Source organism: Sabethes cyaneus, chromosome 2, assembly GCF_943734655.1.
Source record: "Sabethes cyaneus chromosome 2, idSabCyanKW18_F2, whole genome shotgun sequence".
NCBI lineage: Eukaryota > Metazoa > Arthropoda > Insecta > Diptera > Culicidae > Sabethes > Sabethes cyaneus.
Window position 1 is genome coordinate 88,441,112 of NC_071354.1, and position 18,630 is coordinate 88,459,741.

At 36.2% G+C, this 18,630-nt stretch overlaps 1 protein-coding gene across 1 annotated transcript in view; it reads left to right on the plus strand.

The window, feature by feature from the left end:
• Positions 1-18,630, plus strand: part of LOC128735665 (uncharacterized) — a 108,215-nt gene that overhangs the window by 88,677 nt on the left and 908 nt on the right. The window lies entirely within an intron of this gene.

An 18,630-nucleotide genomic window follows, 5' to 3' on the forward strand; every position in this document is an offset into this window, starting at 1 on the left:
CACTCTCCCCTTCATTCTCAAAAAATCCTTCTTCATTTACTTTCCCTTACCGTCCCTTCATCAATAGGGTGTTTGCAGAGTGCATATGTATTGGAGATCTGTTGGGCAGGCAAAAGTGACAGCTCCATATAAAACACACGGGCTGGGAAGAGCAAAATTTTTTAAATGATTTATTTTCTTCATTTAAAACAGAAATTACAAATTGCTTCATACATATTGCAAGGTAATATATCTGTTTACTAAATAAAAAAATATTTTCAACAAATAAGCTAAGACGCGGTAGCTATGATCAGGAATGTAACTATGACCTATGTTAGCGGAATAAAACTAAACAAATATCAATAGCCAGCAGTTGCTTTCGGCTAAGAAAGCAATTTATTATGCTAAAACCAATTTTATATTCCGTGACTTTCAACTTGGCCTATGCCGCCTATGCCGTATACTGCTTCAAAAAACAGTATATTTGAGACACCGATTTAACGCGAATTCACCGAAACCTTAGTTACCAAAAGTCAGCATATATTTTAGGGAACATTTGTCGGATACTTTAATTATTAGTTACTTTAAAATGATGAATAATTTTAGAAAAAATGATAATTTTATCCAGCACGTTTTTGCTGCATCGAATAGGAAAATTGGCAATGTGTGCCCAACAGATGTCTTGCATGTGTGTGTAGCAAAAGCCCTATTGTAGAATCATCGTTTCAAAAAAATATATCAAAGTTAACCTAGTCAATGTCGACAAATCGTGCCTGACTTTCTGCCGTCGTCAATTGAAACAGCCACCAACTTCAACTGAAGCTTGCTTGAAACCAAGTTTAATACAGCTAGGTTTTCTGATATGTCAAATTCGCATATTAAAGCAGACGACCATTGAAATTGATTACAAACAAAGTAGCAAATTGCCGTATAGCTGAAATCGTCTGTATTCTTTTGAAGTAAGTTTTATTAACTATTTATTAATTAATGTTAAGAAATATTTTGATCAAATAAACGTGAATTTTATTTCAGCTAGAAAATACCAAGATTGATTGTAACAAACAAGAGAAATTGTGATGAATAATGTGATTTATGTGATAACAATCTCAGCGAGATGTGAATGTGACCGCAGCAGCAAGAACAGAAGTCAAATGCTGCATTTTTGAACAGTTTTGATGAATTGGAGATCGACAGAAAACGCGAATATATCTCCAAAAATATATACAATCTCTATATCTTTAAAAATGTGAAAATAGTGTCTTTCTAAATCTAATATTTCTGGGGATATAAGTAAAAGAAAATAAGAGGTTGTGACAAAAACGGGTATTTTCCTTAAAAATGTAGGTGCTCCCATTAATCGAGAGAATACGCGGTCGGCACCAAATTTTGGATTTTTACTTTCTGACCGAAGACGAACAATCTAGTGAAATTTGGTTCAAATCCTAGAAGGTCGATTCCACGTTTGAACTTTTTCTCGGTCACTTGGCGTGGAATGACCCATATATCAAATAATTTCTAATACATAAACATCCAAAACCTAAATACATAAGCCCTAACCCTGCCGCGGATAACATTAATGCTACGAAAAACATCTCAAAATGATCAGGCTTTTCTGGCATGTCATCCATCACAATTCCGTTCCGACCTTCAACCGAAAAAAATCGTGCTCACACAATGCCAATACGTCTGAGTAAGATACAAATAATTAAGGTCAACGTGCAATGGCAAACAAGAAGCGTTTTTCTGCCTCTGGCAATAATGATAAGGGCCATCGTGCCAAGAGGGAGAATATCTCGCCTTACACGTAAGAGGGAAAATAAATTCTCCGAAGTGATAACTATTATTCGCCAGCATTTTCCTTTTCTCTTCCTTTTGTTTCCGTGGTAAAGCGATTCCTGGATAAGATAAAATCTATTTTCTTCCACTCTCCGGTTGTTCTTATTCGCGGATCTTCCGCAAGGAAAAATCGTTTGCTGTGCAAAGGAGCCTTTTAGAACTGCATTGTTTTTGCTAAAACTGTAAAGAAATCAGCCATTTAATTTTTTTTCTTCAGGTAACTATGATACCATCACTGCACGTGGAAAGGTCTAAAAAATGTACCATAACCAATGCATGAAAAGGCTGGCTTCCGCTCACGGCTTGTATCGATTGATTTTCTGTCGTTCAGAAAACATGGCTACAGCATGGCCCCCGTCAAATGGCAGTATTACGTGACCATTCACATTAAATTATCTATGATCAATTCACTTTCGAAGCTCTGCTAGGCTCCGAGAAACCACATGTTCATTTCAAATGCCATCCAGATGACCTCAGCAGTTGACGTTGATGTTTGCGAGCTTTCTATTTTGCTACATGACGTTAGCTACTGGATCATGTCCATTATTTCCGCAAAAAAAATTCGTTTACATCCTAAAATCGAAATCTGATTCAAACGAATCAATATTGTTAAACCAAGCGTGCGGTCTTTCTATGAAATACTTAATGACATCAATATTTTTACGTCAAAAAGAGACACCTTATCCATGCGATAGTAGAGCAAGCTCCCCCTCCCAGCCAGTGTAAGTAGAGTGCAACTGCTGGTATCTAACGGAGAACTCGTGTTCTTACCACCAGTAAACCCGGCTCGATGTGGAAGCTGCCAGGATTATAAACGGTATTATCTTATGCAAATTGTTTCATTATCTTCATCATCAACAGCGGAAAGGAATAGCAGTACGCCAAGCCCAATGAATGCAAAGTGTTAGCAAACGGAAATGTATGCAAGCGGAACTTGGTCCACAAACGAACAAATTAAATTCTGATTACTCCAGCGCGTGGTTTTTACATTGCTCACTCGTCCGACGGTGCTGGACGCAGCGTATTTTAGAGTTTAGCTGTTCAAATGCTGCTCTGCAAGCATGAAATCGTGAGGAAAAACTAAATTTACGGAATTCATTTCTGTGTTGTGGTACTAAGGAAAATCTCTGTATATTCCACTCGACACCTAAGGTCCAGCTATGCTTTTTGTTATGATAGAACAAGTCGTTAATTTTTTTTAACTAGCTTATAAATCAGAAAACTTTCAATTAGGCACTTTCTGTTCGTATCCGGTGCTGAAATCAAGTTGATTTTCTTCATAATAAACTGTCACACAGAAAAGATAGCACCGGAAATGTTCTGATGGTGACACATCTGTCAACAAACCCAACATGCGTCGCAGCTTCATCAGATTGAAGCATATAGTGCGTGGATCCTTAGAATGACGGCAATGCGGTGAGGCTGTTGTCATCAGAACTTTAAATATTCAAACTAAGCATGCAATATAAAATAGAAGTGAGCAGTTTTGCCTTCCTCAACAAGATGAAGCTATCCTTTTCAACTTTTTAATTAACGCTCGTAGGATTAATATCATACCACTGATGCCGGTCGACTTAGCTTCAATTTATTTTCTCAATAACGACTGAATTAAAGAGTAAAATCATTTAAAATCATTTTAATAATTAGTTGATCTTTATTAAATAACCATAGTCATATCTGGTACGTGATACGTGAGAAAAATATACATTCACTGTTAGCTGAATTAAGGCTGCTTTTGGTGTTTCAAGGCACTAACTATCTATTTAAAATTGACAAGACACCTGATATTATTATTACCCATCGGATCGAATAAAAATAGGCACGTGAGAAACAGCAGGTTTACGTAATTGACTTTCCAATATTCCGCGAGGTAGGAAATTTCTTTCAAACGACGCATGACGGATAATCATGGGTTTATTTTATAAATGTTTGTGTAACACGGCTGGTTTGATCTTTGAAAATTGAAAGAATTATACCAAAGCGACCTTTCGATGAAAATAAATATTTAACGTTATTTACGAATAATTAATTCATCAATTCACTCTCCAACTTTAGCTTTTTACAGTAGTTTCTAATGTACTTGAACTGCTATTCTATGTTTGAAGTAGAACGAATTGGGAGATATTTTATAATTATAAAAATTCCGACGCATCTAATGCTACGTGCATTAAACACTCAACAACTGGCAAGCAATTGTTATTGGATTATTAAATTTGAAAAACGTTTCAATTAAAATTCAAATTAATTATGATACCCTCACCCAACATACGAGTTTTTTGTTTACCAATTCTTTCTCAACTGTGTGCTCTTAAACGACTAACAGACGTGGTATAAAAAAATATATGTAAAGTTTTGGCTGCGAGGTCTGTCTATAAGAAGGGTTAAGTCTTAGAAAGACGTTTAAGCCCTTTGCCTTTAAGCAAAGACTCCTGTAACAAGAAGACTGGCAGCTCTGCCAATATTCGGGAGACGCTTATGGTAGCTCGCTCTACCGGCCAAGGTGATACCTGGATGCATTTGTGTGAGTGAATACTAATGTTCACACTGCCATGCCAACATATCCAAACAAACACTAATGCAGAATTTTCGAGAGTAACAAGCGGTAAGCTGTGAAAGTAAACTAGTAAAACCTTCTCGGAACAAAAGACAGTGAATCGACGCCGCTTACTTACGTGCCTGTTGCCATTCATGTCAAAAGAGAAGGACATTCGAATGGCACGTGATTGCGATGAACGTGCTTTGACTTTAATGTTATTTGTAACCAATGGCCCTTTTAAAGGCCACAAGCGAGTTCAAGTAAAATTATTGAAACATGTCAAGCTACGCATAATCATATGTAATACAATAATTTGTGGGCTGGTCATTCATTACTATTTCAACCTTTATGATGCATACAAGTGATTTTTAAAAGAAATCACTATGTCCCAATGGATGCAGGCGTTGTACTTATGAACCCCCGTGCATGTATTTTCAAAGCCACCATTGCATTCAATAAAGAATTGAATCTGAATATTTCGCTCTTCTCTTTTAAACATTCACTTAAACAATGGCACTAACAGATTCTTATATACATACATATGTCAGAAATGCAGTTTACATTAGTCTTTGATCTTATGATCTGATATTGTCCTACGTCACCCTTTCGTACAACCCTTAGGGCTGTATACCTTGTAGTTTTCTTTCGAGTTCGAGTTCTTTAGGCTATAGAGGCCACAGATAATTGATTTCATTCAGAAAAAATTTACTTCTGTCTAAAAAAATTTTGTTTTGTCCCCTAAGCTTTGAAGCCAATATTCCTCGCGAATTACTGCATTAAAATACACAAGATTTCAGGTTCGAATAGTTTTTGTAGCATATCAATAACATTGTCAGAAAAATAAACTTAGTTTAGCACTTTTAAAACACCGTTTCCTTTCAGGACATCAACTTTGTCTAGCCTAGATCGAAATAAGCTGTCCCTGTTGGGGTAAGGAGTTGCAGTAATTTTATTTTTCTAAAATCTTACTAATTCAAATAAAAGTTGTACATTCTTACTCTTTAGAAAACACTGGTGGTCTACCGTATTTGAATATCTTCACATCGTCTAAATTCTATGACCGCTAAATTACTTAACGCCCGGGAGTGTCTATACTGCGCCAATGTCGTGCTCGTGACGCTTTGCTGCTACCATTACTGATAAATTTTGTTTTCGAATTTCGAAAGCCCGCGATCGTTTAGCGCTCAGCCAACAGAATACAACTTGTGTTTCGTTCTTTGCTTTAGCATTGAATTGATGAATCGATGACAATTCCACTAGAACGTACTCTACGTATAGGTACAACCAATTTTTAACGTAAAACTACTTTTTTGTTTTGTATATTAGGGTGCACTTCGGAAGTACGAGAAATGGACATGTAACGAAAAGGGTTTGCATGCTTATTATTCAGTCATTTTTCAATGGATTTTAGAAATATTTGCACCAGAATCAGAATCTTTTCTATGCATTGTTGATATAGAGACTGTAATAAAAATAGGTTAAGTGGACTCAAAGATATTGTCCCTACTTCAAAATGTTGCGACAATATATGATGAAAGTTTGTCACTATTGCATGATTGTTAGGACAACAACAAGATATCGTAGCTGTTTTTCGTGGATACAGATGTTTCATGACAACCATCGAAAGAGACCCATTGTTTTATGAAATACGTATTGTACGCAACAAAAGAAAACCTAATCACGTCACACTGTGATGGCATCGGTAATGTTTGGTAGTTACCAAGGTAACGTTGGTACCTCGCCAGTGGTAATAACATTGTGCGCCAGACTTTGGGTCAGAGCAAGCTAGTCTTTTTCTTAAGTTTTTTGCTGTTTGTCCCTTGTGTTCAAATTGCTGATAAAGTATTGTCTTTAACCAGCCGACTTTCGACCAATACATAATTTATTTTTATACCTGTAATACCAAACCAAGGGCTTAAGGAAGCGAGTGAGTATCAAAATACATTCTTACCGAAAGTTATCGTGCTTACTGATGCGAGGCAACATGTGTCTGTCCTACTATTTTGTTGTCGTGATACATTCTGGTTGCTAAGTATGTAGTTTGTTTTATACGCAGAAAATAACTGGTTTATCGCTCTTCGTTTTTGTCGGTTATTTCTGCATATGAACAATGATATTTTGATTCCCTGGTCAAGTTATCGAAATCGAAATAAGCATAGATATCAATAGTTAACAAATCAACTAATTATGTACATTAGAGCACGAATTTGTTTCTGAGGTCCGGTATGACAATTTTATACACCTGCAATTTTGTTTCCTTCGATTTTGGAAAGGAATGACACAATCTTTTCGTCCCAGCAGATCAGGAACAATGTTTTTATTGAACCTAAACAACGTTGATGTCCAGACAGTAAAAACCACCCACCCATTCAAACGATTTTATCGTTTGAACATTGAACCTAGGCCAACCTGATGTCTTGAAAGTAAACTGTTACAGAAAAGAATGCCACTATCCCCTTTCTTTTAACCGATTATAGCGATATACCACAGACAAACAGACGAGACACTCGCGATAATTCCATCGTCCAATCAAAAACCACTCATTTTTCAAAACAGCATGTTTCGCAACATGGCCACACCGCGGCGTGCAAGTGTTGCTTTGAGTTTTCAGTATAAAACCATTCAAATGTACAAAACCCTACAGCATAAAACCCTGCAAATGCAAGCTACTCCGCAACATGCATAACAGAGGGTGCTAGTGTGCAAGCAAAATGTGCAGGACGATAGCTTTTAAAAAATTTTCTTCTAAGTGTCATGTCAGTTTGTCAGTGGATATACTATCTGATTTTATTCAAAACTGAAGCCTTGTATGAAAACGTGGTAGAGCGAATATTCGAGCATGTAACGTGACGTAGAAATTCTTTAAGTTAAGTCTCGCGCAGCATGTAAAAAGGGCCTATGTGCAAATGAGAGATTCTCTTCGTGTCTCCTCGCTTACGTTTATCACGGCGCACAGTGGTCCAAACAGCGAAATACATGATCATTTGATATAGCGCCGAAGCGTGAAGTTTTTCGCCTGTAGTGTCTTTAGGAACATTTCTTTGTATAACAAGCCCCTTCTTGTGAGAGAAATTTTTGGGTGATTAATTCCCTTAAAAGTGAGATACGAAATTTATTTTCCCGTATATTCGAGATACAGGTTTGGTACTCTCGGTAAAGTTGTAGTAAATATCAATACAAACAACTTTGTCAAAGACATCATACTTGTATCTCTTCATGGAAATTGTCTATGAAGCGTTGTTCGTGGACAAACCCTTCGAAACAGTTTTTAAACCCTGACTTATTCTAGTCAACTTTTACGTGTTGATAGTGTTCTAAAAAGTTATTTATCTTGTTAAAATCAACGTTTTTTTAGATCACTATTTTACGCGATTTCCTGCAATTTCGGAGATTTTTAACATTTTTGATGAAAAATAGTACTACTTTGAGCTTAAATATTTCCCAAGGTGGCAAATGGTGGCAGATCAGACAACTCCTACATAAAAGTACAACAAAAAACCTTTAAAAGCAAGTGTCAATTGTCTGTATCTGTTTGTATCCTCGAAAGTAGTTGTTTTAAAAATCCATCTCAGTTATGTTTATAGAACAATTTAAATGTACTTCGGATGCAACAAACGCCATTTTGTTTACGTTGACAATCTCTTTCTAACAAGTTGAGTTACCAGCAATTTTTTCGCCTAGTTTCGAGTCGAAAATGAAAGTAGACTTAAAATTATTTGACGCAATTAATAAGAGAGAAGCTTCCAAATAACTAACTTAAGTCTATTTTGTTCAATACCTTGGATTGGTGTCTTTTCAAAAGATTACACTCATAATGGGCTGGTACCGAATGGGCGAGACACAAATGGTCGAATCACGAATGGCCGAAATCCAAAAGGCCGAATTTCAGCAACAGTCACAGAAGGCCGAATTTTCTCGGAATGACTATATAACTAAATAACACGAATCGACAAGCAGTTAACAATTAATTTTACTCAAACCAAAAATAAAATAAGCAACACATCTTTTTGTTGTACTTTTAAGTGCGAGTTGTTTGATCTGCCACCATATGCCACCTTGGGAAATATTTAAGCTCAAAGAAATACTATTTTACATCAAAAAAGCTCAAAATCTCCGAAACTTCAGAAAATCACGTATAACAATGTTCTAAAAAAACGTTGATTTTAGCAAGATATACAACTTCCTAGTGCACTATGAACACGTATAACGTTTCATAGATAACTTCCATGAAGAGATACAAGTATGGTGTCTTTGACAAAGTTATTTGCATTGATATTTACTACAACTTTGCCGAAAGTACCAATCCTGTATCTCGAATGTACGGGAAAATAAATTTCGTATCTCACTTTTAAGGGAATTAATCACCCAAAAATTTCTCTCACAAGAAGGGGCTTGTTATACCAAGAAATGTTCCTAAAGACGCTATATGCGAAAAACGCGTACGTTTTGGCGCAATATCATACGATCACGTATTTCGCTGTTTGGACCACTGTGCGGCGACATAAATACATTCTACGGCAAATTTTTTTAAGCCAATAACGCCAGCAACCGTTTCATGCAAAATTACTACGTTCAAGTGCATTTACATCGCCGTGATAAGCGGAAGACAGGAGACATGAAGAAAATCTCTCATTTGCACATAGGCCCTTTTCACATGTTGCTCAAGAAGTTTAAAAATAACTGAAAAACAGAAGAGTTGTATTCCAGGCACGGCCGCGTAGTTGACGTAGAACTACGCTGGTTTTTGCGTAAAAACCTTGAATATTAAAGAAAATTTTCTACACCATATTGATCTATGCGTAGCGTAAATAGCGTATAGTTAGATAAACAAAAAGCATAATAATAATATCACAGACAAACAGACAAGACACTCGCGTTAATTCCATCGTCCAATCAAAAACCACTAATTTTTCAAAAGAGCATGTTTCGCAACATAGCAACTTCGAGTGTTCGAGGGAGTAATAAATTGTATCGTACTTTTGGTAGGTGATGCTAAAAACGAATATTTTACCAATGCCAAAATCGGAGTATTACGGAATAAGAATCTTGCTTACGCACCCTACTCTTAACAAAATTCTAGGAGAAAATTTAGGTCTTTAGTGTTATTATATATATATATAGATATATATATATATATATATATATATATATATATATATATATATATATATATATATATATATATATATATATATATATATATATATATATATATATATATAACAATATATTTTTAGAATTATTAAGATCCATTGCTTGACCTGGCTTTATCAAAATTCAAATAATTCTACATTTGACGTACGTTTTTCCACAGAGAATTATCAAAAAGCAAGCGTGTCGTTCAGATATCATTCAATTCTATACATTCCTGCGACTGCAACCGGCAAGTCATGAAAATTGGCTCACATTAGTCAGTCCGAAGATAGGAGCAGGGACCGGTCTCGGCGTTGAAGCAAATAAATTAAGCTGACTTCCTCTTACCTTGTTTCATTTGTTGAGCAGAACATTTCAAATAAGGTTCAACAGGAGTTGGTGATTGTTTCAAATGACGGCGATTGAAAGTCAGCCACGATATGCCGATTTTGACTAGCCCAGGTAGTTGTGTTTGTACCGCAAAAAGTTCGTGATATCATGATTATTATTATTTATGGTGTATTTTCATAAAATATTTATTTTTTATCTGTAGAAAGAAGTATATACCTAATTGGAAAAAAAGCTTCAAGAGACATTTTCTTTATTTTAGACATAAAATTTACGTTGAGTAAATAACCAAAGCAAACAAGGTTGATCTATTGCACCCTTTGTATTCCAAATACGACGAAGGTTGCCAGGACAATTCACTTCGTTCGTTGGAGGCACTATTAGAATGCTGTAAAATATTTATATTACATATTCCTTCACTTTGGCATACCTACATCATTGGTTCAGCTCGTCTGTGGAGAATTCTGGCTTGTATTTCATTAATGCTAGTCAGCTTGTTCTGCGTATGTTGTGATGCAGACGAAAGTTTGCCAGTAGATCGTGTGCGGCTTCGCAATTTCCATCGATTTCTACTCTCTCTAAATAGAGCGATTTCCTTAGGAGCTAGAATTTAATCATGAGAAAACTATACCACACTGATAATCCTATGATAGATATCATTTCAACAGAGATAATCAAATACACTAATCAATTTCTGGAATCAATTTCCATTTAAGTGTTCTACAGATTCTGCTGCTAGCCATTAGGAAAGATTTGTTCCTAGTAAAGCTAGAGATCTCAATTATTGATAAGTGGCGTACAGTAGTCACTGTTAAGCTTAGAATTAATCTGATTAACGCTAGGCGATAAATAGCTAGAAATTATATCGAACATGAAATTTAATTATAGCTAAAAGCTAACTGATTAGAACACATATGGACTATACAAGAGATGTCGCCTTTTGCTGATAGATAAGTTGAGATCGAAATGAAACAGCAGCCTCTTTGGATACCTACTCGTTTCATAAATGTGAACATATAATAAGAATATTTTTTTGGTTTTCAATACAATTTGAATCAAATATAAACTGTTACGATCTTGTACTCTTATGACAAATCCTGGAATAAGTCAGTTTTAATGTTTACCATAATCGCGTTACAAACAAGGTACGAACTAGGTACATAAAAGTGACTCGCCTATACAGTAATGTTCCGATTTTGTCAGCCCCATGTTGAATTTTGGGCTGACAAAATGGAGAAATTGACAAAATCGGGATTTTCTTTTTCAAAATTCAAGATATAAGACCTTGCAATATCGAAGACTTCTACTAAAAATTAAATTTTAACCCTCAATTGGTCAACCGAAATCTCAATCAACCGGGCACAGTACACTGGTCCAGAACCTTTTTTGGCGCATTAGCTTTGAGCAGAAAAACTTGGTTTTAGGTTTATGGAACCTTTAGAAGAGTTTCTTAAAATTCGTCCAGCGGAATTCAAATTTTGATTAATCCCCCTAAAAGAGCAATAAAAAATTTATTTTTCTTCAGTTTCAATATAACACATTGATGTGTTCTGCAAATTTTTGCAGTATATTATTACAAGAAATTTTGCTTTTGAGAAAAATCCTTTTTCTCATAAATAAAAAATCGTTAACATCAGTTTTTCAATTTTTGCTGTTTTTGTAGTTGTTGTATAACTTTTTCTTGTTCTACAAAGTTGTACAAATAGTAAAAATACACAACATTGCTGAATATAGTATACCTCTATCTTTGCTTGTTTAGGAACTGTACATCTTTTACTATAAAAATACCCTAATTTTGACTCCGAATTATTCGTAAGAAGGCATTATTTTATTCAAAAACTCTCCTCAGAGAATCAGAATAGTAATAAGTAGACTGAAAAGCTTTATAAATCATGTTTAAAAGCACAAAAGTTAAGCAAAATTTATAGACTGACAAAATTGGGATAAAAAGCTGATAAAATCGGGGGTAGTCAAAATCGGGAGCTGACAAAATCGGAACATTACTGTATTCATAATCTCAGTTAATGAGAGTCTACTGTGGTTAGCTGTGGTTTGACTATTTGTTGGTAGTGGAGCTTATGAAAATTGCTTGATACCGGCATACGAATCCAAACCCAACAGTAACAATTTTCAATATTTTCTTTCATGTGAATAACCAATACAAATTCCATTCTGCTTCACCGTAAATTCGTCGGTGGAACGTAGTATATTTGTTCCATTAGTAATATGATCCATTTTTTTAGGGCTAGAGAAGTTTCAACATTCAACCAGAGATGAATATGACACTTTTTCTTGCTACAAATTATAGTTTGTTTCGTGAAGAACAAAGTGGCTGAACAAAGACCACCCCATCGAAGCCGCCGGAATTTCCGTTTGCTCAGCAAAACGAAGATGAACACAAATTAAATTTCATCCAAAAATGTATGCACGTTGCATACCGAAGAGTTAATTCTTTCCATCTTTACTAAAAATTGTGTCCATTTTAATTTTAATTCGATCCAATTGGTCAAATTTGTACACAAGTTAAAATATATTTCGAACAAAAAGTAATAAAATTTATGATTGAAAATATTAGGCCTGAGTACAGTATAAGTAGAACCATTTATAATAATATGTTGATCGTAAGTTTAGTAAACGTCCTGCTAAAGAACAATCCAATAGATAGACTTCGTTGAAACCGAATCGATTTGGAGCTATATTTGATTGACTGCCATACTTTTTTTCAAGTCGAAAACATGAAACCCATTTCAAAACAAAAAACGAAATTATTTTCAATCTGTTGAACATCCATATAAATCATAAAAACTCGATGCTGAACAGAATTTTTTTTTTCAATTTTCGTCGTGCCAGTGTATATTATACACCACCACGTCCGTTTCGTACTCTATTTCCTGTATAACCGAAATGAAATCATTCATAATTCACATCTTATTTACGATCGAAATCAATATTTCCCACCTAAAAGCAACCGGTACGATTTGAGAACGACTGGCTATGACACGGCTCTGCCTGACAACTGAATCAGAAAAGGATTAGAACGGCAAGATTCCGTACAGCTGCAAAATTTGCATTCGTTTCTGAGGTAAAAGATATATACCACAGACTCCTGTAGAGGGGGGGGGGGATATTCCCGAAAGCGATACGAGTCACTGCTGTACAGTGGTTGCTCTCTTATCTCAGTACGGCGAATCAATGTGGCATGAAATGAAATGAAATTCGTTTGGTCACAATAACATTAAAAGTCAAATCAAGATTAATGCAGCATGAATCATAAGAATGCGGAAATTGAGACAAACTTGAACCAAACTAAAGTCGAATAGAGAGATGTTTTGCATCAATACGAAAATCGAATGCTAATACTGTTTGAGGTTAAGTTTGTTAAAAGTTATTTAAATAAAACTTTCTCTTAAACAAATATTCGGGTTTTGACAGATTTTGCCTAGTGCCTAGTAGATGAAAAATAGTTTGCTTATATCTTATGCATTTATAAATTTGATAAAGTTGACGTTCATCTCAATCATCCCAATAATTTGTAGTACTTCTAACGCTAAATCACTAGCACTATGGGAATCTCGACTGCTCAGATCCGTTTATCCGCCGGTTTATTCGACAATTTAATTTCATGGAACAGAAATTTGAGTAAATGAATTTCGATAGATTCGGTGTGTGTTCTTTCTCGCCGCAAAGTGCAGGAAGCCCGTAACCAAACCACGATGGCGGGAACACAATCACACCGAAAATATAAAAGTTCAAAACGGTGTCAAGAATCTCCTCTCTCCCCGGTTCCTCAGGCTATCCGTTGCCACCAAACCGGAACATAACGTTGTCAGCCACACAGCGGGTTTTACTTCGCAAGCTTCTCAGTGACTATCGTTAAACCGCAAGAACGAAAATCATGATTCGGTTCTGTAGGTACGCCTGCTAAACTTATCGCTTGAGATTTGGCTTTGATGGCGCAAATTGAGACCTCGAAGGATATCCTTGGGTAAATATAATTTGCATATCTTTATTCGCTGCTTTCAACTTGCTTTTCACCAGACAGAAGCGGCCATTGAAAGAGCAAAAATATTAGTTTTTATTTTAATGGAACCGCGAAACGCCGACAACAGACACTGAGAGTTATTCACTAATATGTTTATTTATTTATTCATTTATTTATTTTTTTGCTTATATACCTTATTTAATGTTTTTTATAACGATAGTCTCTCCAAGAAAAAAATTGTAGAAGAAAGTAATGAAACAAAGGTGTTGATAGTATCTTCAGGGCGAGACATTCGTGAAGAAAAAAGAGCGAAAAATTAGGTTGGGTAGGGCCATTGAAGCAACATCCCTTCCGTCTAATTTTTCCAATCTTTCGCCTTCACGTTTTGTTTCAGCTTGAAGCTACTATTAACACCTTTGTTTCATTACCTTCTTTCGCAATTTTCTTCGTCTCTTGGAAAGACCAGCGGCTTCAAGAAACTTTATGGCGTTTATGGCCTTCAGCACTGTTGTTCGTATGAATATCCCCCTTAATCTAAAAGTGTCAAAAGTTAGTCATCGCTTACTATAATAAAAATAAAAAAATAACTTTTTTGTGTTAGGAAATAGAGACTTAGTTTCTTCGGCAAAGTTGTAAATAATGTAAATATAAGCAACTTTGCTAAAGAACTAATATTTCTATCTCTATCGAGTGCTGAACTATAGAGCATATTCTTTAAAACTTCTTTAAAAATAAGTGTTTCATACTTAGCTTTTGTTAGTTGCATTTTACAAGAATACATTGTTCTAGGCAATTATCTCAAAACACCTCACCTGGATGTTGACTTGCTAAATTATCGCATATTCAAGCTTTAAATTTCCATAGCTTTACAATCTGATGGGGTAAAATGGGGCAAGTGGATTTATGAAATTAATGCTTCACCTTACAGTTTAGGTCGAGTACTACAATAAACTCGATAAACGTCCACTATTTTGTGTTAGTAGATATACACATATATTCTTCGGCAAAATTGTAGGAAATTTAAAGGCAAATAACTTTGCTAAAGGAATGACATTTCCATTTGTATCAAGTGCTGAACTATAGAGCATATTCTTTAAAACATCTTCAAAAATAAGTTAATAAATAAGTCATATAAATATAAATTTTGATATTAATTTGCTCTTCGCTCCTGCTCGGGATGGATGATATTGACGATGGAGATCCTTGTTAGATATCCAGTTGTCAGGCCATCAGGCATGAATGATATATCGCAGATGGCAATTAATAAATGCCTGCAGTTTCTATGTTATCTCTGCCGAGTCGCACGTTTCGCTGGCGTATAGTAATACGGATTTACCGTTCGGGTTTTGGTATGTAGAGTGATCTGGCTTAAGCGCCAGATGTTTCGCGGGCCAGCAAAGGTACCCCTGACCTTCCTGATTCGTGAAGCAGTATCAGCAACCTTGCTTGCTACCCATTGGTGGAACTAGGGGGAGCTAGAGGGGATCTAGCACCTCCCCCCCCCCCCCTAGAAAAATGGAGCTGGCCGATTGAATAAAATGGCAAAAAAAAAATTGGGGGCTATAGACCCCCCCCCCCCCTAAAAATGAGCGCTAGTTCCGCCAATGCTACCACCATCATTGGTCTCTATTCTTTGACCCATCTATTTAGCTACTCGCTTATTTAGTTTCGATCATAGCGATCCCTGCTAGGGCGGAGCGTAAGAACAGAAGCGGGTTGTGCCTGAAAGCTTCGAGACCCGATGTAACTGCCAATCAACAACAGGCACAACACACTCGCTCGATTATGGTAACAGATGAAGGAGCCCGAAATTTTATTTTATTTTATTCATCTTCAACATATAGTTGCACAGACTGTTTACTAAATTAATGCCTTAATTCTAACTTTGTAGGTAGCCTTACTAATGTTAAAATCAAATACACTTGACGTCTCGTTAAAAGCTCTACAGCACATTTCCCACGGTTCATTACGGCCATAGGTGGTACGGTGGGGACGATGCCATAGCAGAGTGTAGTTACGCAGTTGCCTGTGAGGGATATGTATACATATCAGGCTAAGAAGAGGGCTGCAGTCAATATCGCCGTTAACCTTCTCTGTCCCAGGGGTGTTTTGTTGGTTTACAGTTTTTGATCATGTAAAAAAGCTATTAATTAACAATTCGTCAAACGCAACTATACACCTTGTAAAACAATGTTTTTACTACCTTACAAAATCAAAATATCCATATTTGAATGCCTCAAAAATTTTATCGGTCGATTTTAGTATCGGAAGTCATGGAGCACCTGTGCTACCATGGGACAGAGAGGGTTAATTAGTCCGAAAACAAACATTCGCTGAAGTAGTTTTCTCCTGGCTGACAATGTATCGATATCGATAAGCCTGCATCGTTCGACGTATGGAGGTAGATTCATTGTATCGTTCCACGGGACGACACGTAATGCGTATCTTACAAAGTTCTTTTGGATGGACTCAATTCTATTTGCATGCACAGCGTAATAGGGTGCCCATACAATAACCCCATACTCAACAACGCTCCGAACGAGTGTGCAGTATAGCGATTTCAGTGCATAGATGTCTTGAAAGTCATTTGTGTCCCTTTTCAAAAAACCGAGTGTTGCGTATGCTTTGGCAATAATCATGGAAACATGTGCCGTGAAGTTGACTTTGGTATCAATGACAACGCCCAAGTCCTTAACCGTATGGACACGGAGCAGGCTACTGTGTCCTAAACTATACTCGTAATGCAGGGGGCCGCGTAAGCGGTTAAATGATATAACCCAGCATTTTGATGCATTGATTTGCATACCGTTCAATGTACACCAGTATATAAGAGAACGAATATCTTCCTGGAGGACGCAGCAGTCAAGTGTGGTTTTGATTTCACGATATATCTTTAAATCGTCTGCGTACATGAGCTTAGAAGAACGCAGTTTACTGCACAGATCATTGATGAAGAGAATAAAAATTAAGGGCCCTAGATGGCTACCCTGAGGGACACCCGATGGTATCACAAAACTAGACGAGCTAACACCATTAATATTGACGAAGGCTGAGCGATCAGTTAAGTAGGACAGCATCCACTGAGTAACCCAGTCGGGCAATCCCAGGCATTTCATTTTGTCAACCGCGAGCGCATGTGGAACCTTATCGAAGGCCTGGCTAAAGTCAACATATATCGCATCGACTTGTCGCCTTTTTTCGATGCTGGATATTAGCGAGTATACGAACACCATCAAATTAGTCGTCGTGGAACGTCTCTTTACAAAGCCATGTTGATGCTCAGAAATTATTGGTTGAACTGCACGATAAACCACATTATATACCACCTTTTCGAGAGCTTTAGGAAGACAGCTTAAAATGGAAGTCCCACGGTAGTTTTCAATATTGTGGATGTTGCCTGCTTTGTGTATTGGCATCTTTATAGAATACATCATCAGGTACACCGCCATTACGCCGCATTAATTTAGACAATATTATGAAAGCCTTAAACCCGCTCCGGTTATTAACAACTTCAGATGATATATAGTCTGCATTCATAAATATCTTCTTATAATATCGTTAGTTCGCTTTAAGGAGATTTTGAGTAGTTTAAATTTATTTATATGTGGATCTAAGGAACATTTTTGTTGTATGACTGCTTATCAAGCACTTGTTTCATTGTTTTTAGCTATACAATAGTTAAATAAGCTACTCTCAAACAGAAATGTTTGTTGGGAAAATATTTAAGAGTACAGATAAGATTCTTAGTAGTTTTAGGTATAAATATTGGTAAAAGGATTTCAAATATGGGTTATTTATAACCGTCAATTTGCTACTAATAATTAAAAGAGGCCTATTTTTCACTTAAAATTTGAGCTCGTACGATTTACGAGGAGCTGAAAGTGTAACAGTTCATTTAATACTCTCTTCAATTTCGTGCTGCCCTGGTGACTAGTGATTATGAAGCCGATGGTCGAGCTATCATGATTTTTGAGTGGTTAATGAGGACGTCGCTCAACCGATCGCTTCTAGCAATAAAGTGGATGAGATAATTATTCTTTTTTTTTTTGAGTATGCTTACGCGTTTGTGGTTTGATGTAAACTGAGCAATCAGTTTGTTAAAGCTTAAAAAACATATTTTTTTAATTATCAGATTCAGTTTATTCTTATACATTTAAAAATCTTTTTTTCTTGTAAGTTTGCCACGTTTTTACCAGTGTTACAAGTATGTAATTATAAAATCTGCAAAAAATGGTGAGCTGCAGGTGGTGATTGGTTTGGGCTGAGCTCAGTTGCAGACAGATTATGAAACCTTTAGCGTTAAAAAAGTATCCAGCAGCACATTAAAAGTATCATTCTCGAACTTTTTTATTAATCGATGCGGTTGAGTCCCCGTAGCTGTAGCCAAAGAAAATTAGACGGTCGATACGAGGTCTTTTCCTGAGTGCCATATCCCGTTAGACTGCCAACCCTTATGATTCCGTTACAATTATCCAGTAATCTCAAATGAACTCTTTTGTTGATTAAAAAAGTTTTACAATAATAGATTGCACGTTTCAGTGGTTGGCATGTAGCTCCAGCTTACGCTTACGTATAACGGCACTGTGGCACTGTATAGTACTCATATCCTACTTTTATTGAGTTTAACCGATTATTCTATACTAATTTTGTTTGAAAAAGATTGCTCTTTCCCATTTCCATCGAAATTGAAGTGATCGGTTCAACATATAAATCAGCAAACTGCAAAACAATTAATTTCGTGATATGCATTAGAGATGGTCGGGTAGCGGAAAATTTGCCCGAAACCCGCACCCGTACCCGTACCCGCCGGGTTCGG